Genomic DNA, 7,875 nt, shown 5'->3' with positions numbered 1-7,875 from the left:
TTCGCCTCCTCTTCCGCTCCGCGTGTGACGCGGCACGGCGGAGGGTGCTGCTGCCTGCTGCAGGGGAAGCGAGGGGAAACAGCTGGGTATTTTGTGTACGGGCAAAGATCAACGATGTGTCTGTGCGTCCTGTTTAAAACTTCGCCTGCTTCAGCCTTAATTACAAAGGCTCTGGAAAGAAGTAGCAGCCTGTACACTGCAGATGTGCAGGGTGCTCTACACCCTGCACATCTGCAGTACTTTATTCACTGCGCTTGAACTGCTGAAAATTTCAATGCAAAACTGGAAAAATTGGGTTGTTCTAAAAGTTTTTCCCAGTAGTGTATATGTCCCACTACTTTTACTGCAATGTACGGTGTCCTGAAACTGACAAAAGTAGTTGTATTAAGCTTAGTAGAAAAAGAAATGTCAAAATGTAAAAAAAATAAATAAAAATAGTATAAATAAATTTTGTATTGAGTGTTAAAATAATTTTAAAAAGACATATATACTTTCCTCTAACCTCCAATTACTTGAAAAAGGAGAGAATGTGTTTGGTGTTTTTATTTACCACCGATTAGTTAATAAAATAAACTTCTTGTACTATTGTATGCTTTTTTTTTTTCATGCTAATTAACAGATGTTTGTCAGATTTGTGGCTCCACAGTAACAGACATTTTTACTCCTAATTGTTAGTCCAACAATTCCATAATGAATTCAAATAAATTCCTACTAAAAACATTTTAGGTATCAATTTTTAAAGAGAAATTTTCATCAGTGTTGTAAGGTATCTACCGTCAGCACATTTACTCAAATACTGCACTTAAGCTATTTCACTGCCAGTTCATTCCTCTGTTACACTACATGTGAGAGGGAAATATTGAACTCCTTATATATTGATTAGACAGACATAGTTAGTGATTACTTTGCAGACATATACAGTAAACATTAGATGATCTTTTAAAATATAACATACTGTTGGAAACAATGGAGGGGTTTAAATTTCGTCCACTTCAACAAGCAGTAAAAATATAAGAATATGTCATCCACCATTGGCTGTCATGTTTTGTTTATTCATTAATGTTTATTTTATTGGATCTCCATGACTTAAGTCCAGATAGCGAGATAACAAAGGAACTCATGTATCAACATTGACACGTAGTATGTAGAATGTATTCAGATAGAAAAGAGAGAGAGATATAATATTAAAGATAAATGATACAACACGTGGCTGCTGTAGGATAATGAGCTAATGGTTAAAGGTTGATAGTGATAAAGCCTGATGATTGTTGACAAGTGAAGTTTAGGCAGGAAATCGAGGATAAAGCAAGATAACAGGAGATGATTTCATTGAACATGATAAGTTCTTGTGGATATTTGAAATTGTCTCTGAGCTGCTGATGGCAGGTGAGTGTCTGGTGTGGTTTGGTCACTTGTTCCTTTCTGTGGACGCTCTGTATGCTCTCTGACCCCGTCGACTACAGTTTGCCCTCGGGCCTAACACAACGTTGACCTGCACTGTGACAGGAACTTTCTACAAGTTTCACTCTTCAAGTTTTGTGCTGAAAAAATGAACGATGTGTCCCGAGAGGGAGCGAGGGACTATTTTTTTGTAATCGACTATCAGCAGAGCATATCACCAAAGAGCCCTCAAAGCAAGATAACACTAATAAACATATGACTTGTTTGATAATTACAAGGGTAACAAAGGTTGGCTATTTGCTGCTGGGTGTAAAACCTCTTCTCATTATCAGTACAACACCTTCAGTTTGCTTTTACCAGGGAAAGTGATTCCTAATAATTGGCTCTTGGTGCAGTCACAGCCTCAAGTGATGATCACAGGTTTTGGTTTGTTTGATACAGTACTATTTAAAATCACGTTGTTTTGCTTCCTCTAAATGCTCATAAGTATGTCAGTGTGTGTCGAGCTGAATAAATAATACATCATCAAAGTCTTTAGGCATCAACATGTCACTATTAACATGTTTTGTTTTGGCAAAATGTACGTACTCTTGCTCTTATTCTCTTTTTGTATTTCTCTAGATGTTACAGGGTTTTTGAAATACATCTCAACTATTAATGACTAAGAAAACAAGATGTTAATGATGCATTTTTGGATTTTACTTGTCAAACTTTTGGGAAATTTGGGGAGTGTCAAATAGACATACAACCAATCATCACTGACAAACTGCAAACTCCCTTTTTTTGTTGCGCCAACTAACAACATGGAAGTGTCCCAGGTGTGGCAAGTAATGAAAACTAGAAGACAATCATGTTATTATCACTCATTATTCTGATATCCAATATAGAAATATGAGTCATGGAGGACCAGCCCAGCTATTAGTCATTACTACACACAGTAGTTCATATCTACTTCAAATAATGAGGTAACAGTATTGACACGGCTGTAAGAGCAGGAAGCCACTGATTGGCTCATTGACTAACCTTTAATACTTAAGGACGTTTTAGGAAATGAACGATGCAGTGGTCTGTAATGTTTATCTGATGACATTTTGTTAAACCTTTCCCAAAGACAAGGCAGTGGCAGAGGATCACTATGGCTTTAAAATGAAGTTTTAAAAAAGCAGAACAACAGCAGCCCATTTCCTGCATACTCTTCTATACATGTAGGCCTGTGTAGGAAATGAGAAATGATTTGAGTGTGAAAGGCCTTTAAATAGAGAAAAATTTTATTTTCTAATTGTTTTTTATTGGCTAACCAACACTCAAAAACCAGAAGATGTTGAGTTCACTATTAAAGAAAAGTAGGTAAACTAGCAAATATTTGTATTGTATGTAAATATACATTTAATTTCTGGCATTTATTTGCTTGAAAATACATTTTCTTGTGGCTCTGGAGCTCTAGGTTGGTGTCTGGGTGTCTGGGAGAATAATGAAACTGTGTATAATGAGGGTTAATAGAGACTCATCAAAACATTTTTGTCCAGTGACCCAGACAAGGTGGACTAGGCCACGGTTGTGTCAGGATGTAGGACTCTTTGTTTGTTTGTTGCTGTTGCCTGTAAACGTGTGACCTGATGGACGAGGGCTGTAAGCTGCAGAAAAACAGTCAAAACCACCACCTACAAACTTTGAAGTTGACCCTGAAGGCAGCACATATCATATTACAGCATGTTCAGAAATGTTCACTTTCAAGTTTCGGTGAAGCGAGCGTCCATCCTGCAGCGACACGCGCACAGTCATCAGGTCAAACCAGATTCAGAGACAAAGTCATTTATCAAAGATTCTTAAGTGGCTGACATTTTGACTTGTCTCAAATGTTTCACTAATTAAATGAACAACTCCATGACATAATTGTACCTGTTCCAGGGCCATGCTATTCTGCATTCTGTACCTGTGACACACTGATATACAACTGAGTCACTGCTAATGTTTTTATTTGCACTTCGCCTTTCCTGCCGTGAGACTTTCAAATGTTTGCGGTGAAAGAAAAAAAACTGGTCTGATCAACCATCACTGAACCACCTCAAGGGACACGCTGCTAAACCGCTGAGTGTCATTTCTCAAGCTTCCTGCAGAGGGCAGAGATGGGAGCTGCTCACACACTTTAGGTCCATGCTTAAAGACTTCCATCAACACTTTCTTCAGTACACAGTCGGGACATGAACGCTCGCTCCCTCCTTGTCTAAAATCTAATAATAAAAGTCGTCAGTATAGAGCAGATGAAATGTAAGTTGTGGGAGCTGTTTTTGTGCGTTATAAAGGGCTAAAGGTTGTTGAGGTTTGAGAGTTTTGTTGAATTTAAATGACATTAATTTGACCTTTTTAAGACATCACCATCTGTAATTAACCGCTGATTAGATTTTACACACACACATATGGACACACTGTTCTCACATTTACTGGTTTCTTATATCTATGTACAGTATCATTTAATTTTACATACCTGTACACAACTGTGTGTATATAAACATGTATATATGGTGTAGTGGAAAAGGGTTCAGCGGCGCTACAGGCCTCTCCCAGTACACCCAGTACACCCAGTACACCCAGTACACCCAGTGCACCCAGTGCACCCAGTACATCCAGTACACCCAGTACACCCAGTACACCCAGTACACCCAGTGCACCCGGTGCACCCAGTACACCCAGTACATCCAGTACACCCAGTGCACCCAGTACACCCAGTACACCCAGTACACCCAGTGCACCCAGTGCACCCAGTACATCCAGTACACCCAGTACACCCAGTGCACCCAGTGCACCCAGTACATCCAGTACACCCAGTGCACCCAGTGCTTCCTGCACCCTCTCAAGGCCGTTTACCAAATATGCAGTTGAGACTCTCTTATGTTTTCTCATCAGCATCTATTCCTCTGTTTCTTAGAGATGTCATAACTTGATGAAATGCACCTGTGTGTGACGTGTATAAAACTAGAATCACCTGCTCACGGTCGTATCCCTCCACCACTCAGACTAGATTCAGGTGACATCTCTGTTTATCCAGATTCATAAGTTCATTCATAAACTATGATCCGTTTGTGTGAAATTTTGTCATAATTGCTTTGTGAAGTCTTAAGTAATGACTTGACCTTTGACCTTTAGCCACCAAAATGTAATCAGTTCGTCCTTGAGTCCAGGTGAACGTTTTTACCAAAGATGAAGAAATTCCCTCCAGGTGTTACGGAGATTTAGCGTTCACGAGGTCTAAATCACGTTTTGTGAGGTCACCATGACTTTGACCTTTGACCTTTAACTTTTAGCCACCAAAATCTAATCAGTTCATCCTTGAGTCCTTGTGAATGTTTGTGCTACATTTGAAGAATTTCAATCAAGGCGTTGTGAACACGATATCTCAGTAATGCCTTGAGGGATTTTCTTCAATCCTTGGACTCAAAGATGAACTGATAAGAATTTGGTGGTCCAAGGTCAAAGGTCACGGTGATCTCATGTTCCTGTGAATGCAATATATCAGCAGCGCTTAGAGGGAATCTCAGGACTTCTGACACACTGTGACCTCACAAAACACATTTTTTCGCCATTACTCACAAATTCATACTTTAATTACGACACACTCTAACTCAGACAACTAAGATAAAAATGAAGTGATTACATTTTATATCCAAAGGATCAAAAAGGTCAACTTCACTAGTGACATCATAATGTTCTGCAAAAACACTTCTGGCCATTATTCACTGCTGTAGCTCAGGACGGGGAGATTGTGACCATATTTCCTGCCACTTGTCTGACTGAAGGAGACGAGACGAGGCGGGAATTCAAGTTTTATTGCTGAAACCTGTCGGGTTCCTTCTGTCACACGTCAAAGTGTCTTCTGTAAAATAAAAAATGGTCCAGGAGAGAAAAGCAATATTTCTTTGTGAACGTGCTGCAGCCTCACTCGGGGGCTGCAGGTTAAATCTGAATGAAGTCTGAGCCGAGACGCTCGACAGAGGAGACAATCAGCCAATCACGCACACTGTAGAAGTCATGTAATTCATGTGTGATTGTAAAGGAGAAGGAGTAATTTAAAGGTAAGCACACACACACACACACACACACACACACACTTACCTGTGAAGTGATTGCAAGTGGGAGCAGCATAAGTGGAGCTGATTACAGATGAAATGACTGCACTATTACAGGATTATGAAACAAAGAAAAAAAACAAATCAACACAAAGTCTCACACACGCAGTGACAGCAGACAAGAGTTTCAGATTTTCCCTCACGTCTGGTATATGTTGTGTTTGTCTGGCAAAGAGCCACAAAGTCGTCCTTGAGGTTGTTATAGCAACCCAGAGTGAGTGTTCGGCGGAGGATAAATCATTCTCCCTGTCTGGAATAAAACAATGACAAGGTTCAGCTAATCATCCTCAGCATCTGATGAACAGGGTGCAATCATCAGCACAAGAGGACTCACAGCACGGCCACTCAGACTCTCACTGCTGCCAACACACATCTGAGGGCCTGGTTATTATGCAGCTAGCGCTTTGACTTCACCTCACAGACGTGTGTGGGATGGTTTGCTCCTTTATTTTATTGTTATAAAATCATTTCATTTCGTGGGTTTTTTTGGTTTTGTTTTAGGTTATTAAGTCTATTATGGACTAAAAGACGTTTCTGAAGCTGTTCTCAGCTCAACACCAAGAGACGAACATTTCCAACCTCTCTACATCTCCCAGCACGTTTCAAGGATGTGCCAATCTGCACAGCAACAGAGGAAAGGAATATGTTTGCTCTCTTTTTTATTTTGTTTAACTTAACACACTGTTGCACCAGGTGAAATGTGAGTATTTCAAGTCCAGTGAATAACCTTAAAATAGTACAAAGGGTAAACTCTCCTGAAGAAAAAGCGAACAAACAAAAAGAAATAAAAGAAATAGATAAAATAAAAACTGAAAAATCATTTGCAATCATCTGCTCCACCAAATTGTCCCGCTCCATCCCAAATATTTTATTTTGTCCTGGTTGATTTGACCAATCATAAACATGTCACATTCAAATAATCGAAGTTAAAATTAAATGTTTAGATTGTTTATATTCCGTGGCTTTAGTTCTTAGATAATTAGGATTATAGCCACAGAGACCACTCAGAGTACCCCAGTAATGAGTCTTGAAGTCTGGCAGTTAGTAACCGGTCAACACCCCCGGTCCAAGCAGCCTGGAGCCCAAAGGGTTAAAGGGGAGGCGATGGGAGGGAGAGGGGCTGGACATAATAGGAGCATTTCATGTCATTGTTTTTTCCTGTAAAGTCTTGTGATAACTCCCAAAATGCCAATAAAATATATTCACCAAATAAAAAAGAAAGGTGAGGAAAGAAAGCAGCGGGGAGGACAGAGGTCAGTGACAGTGATGGGACGAACTTTGATTTCCATTGTAGAAATAAACATTTATCACAAATGGAGGAAGAAGATTTTATATCAAAGTCAATATATTCAGTGTCAGGCGTCTTCTTCCTGCGACTGATCTCCTGTTGATCTGCTGATCAGAGACTCGTCGCATCACATCTCCTGGCTGCACGGCTGAGGAGCTACAGATGAAGAGGATGCGGAGTCTGACCTTCTTGGAAACAGACAACGCTGCACTGTGTCATGGTGCACTCTGGGAAAAGCCAGGGTTTAGGATGCAGTAATTACCCTGTGCCTTCTGGCAGAGATGTAAAGAGGCTTTCAATAGATCTCTGCGCACCTGGAGACAGACCTGAAACCTAATGAGGTTTTTGGAGAAAGGGAGAGTGATTGGTGAACCGCTGCTTTCATTTTCTTTCAGATAAAAGCGTCCTGAAATAGAATAATCTGTTGGGGTTTTTCATGCCTTATGGCTAAAAGCAGTGTGTGTAAGTCTGTGAAAACTGGTGTGAGCAACGATCCCACACCTTAAAGGAGCATTAGATCCAACAATAGCTCTGACATGTCGCACTTTCGGTCAAAGTTTATTTAAATCAGACGCAGGATTCAGAGAAGGCGTAAAGAAATGTTATTTCTGGCTGCTAGTGTCCATTGACTCTCTGTATACGGTATAAGCACCTTTTCAGTATATCCACTACACTGTTTCTATTAATGGATTGCCCTAAAGCCATTCTCAGTGAGGACAAGCCTAAAGTCTATTATACTGTTAATTCCCCTTCAGTTGAGGTGACCACAGACACAAACAGGAGAAACAGACAGTTCCATGTTTGGCAGCAGCGCGTTGAATATGAATCACAAAGGATGATTTTTTTTTTTTTTTAAATCATGTTGTTAAAAGCTTGTCAGTTAATATGTGAGCAATTCAACAACTACATCCCAGAGCCATGAGCGTGGATGACTGAGAGCAGCTGACGTCCGACTGCTCGTGACCTTTATGGAAATATTCACACGCGAGGAAAAATTGTTGCACAGAAGTGACATATTGTTTGAAGTGAAGAGCCGCTCGGTGGCTGAAATAGGTTCTCAGG

Source organism: Seriola aureovittata, chromosome 6 (genome assembly GCF_021018895.1).
Source record: "Seriola aureovittata isolate HTS-2021-v1 ecotype China chromosome 6, ASM2101889v1, whole genome shotgun sequence".
Taxonomy (NCBI): Eukaryota; Metazoa; Chordata; class Actinopteri; order Carangiformes; family Carangidae; genus Seriola; species Seriola aureovittata.
This window is presented reverse-complemented; position numbering follows the sequence as displayed.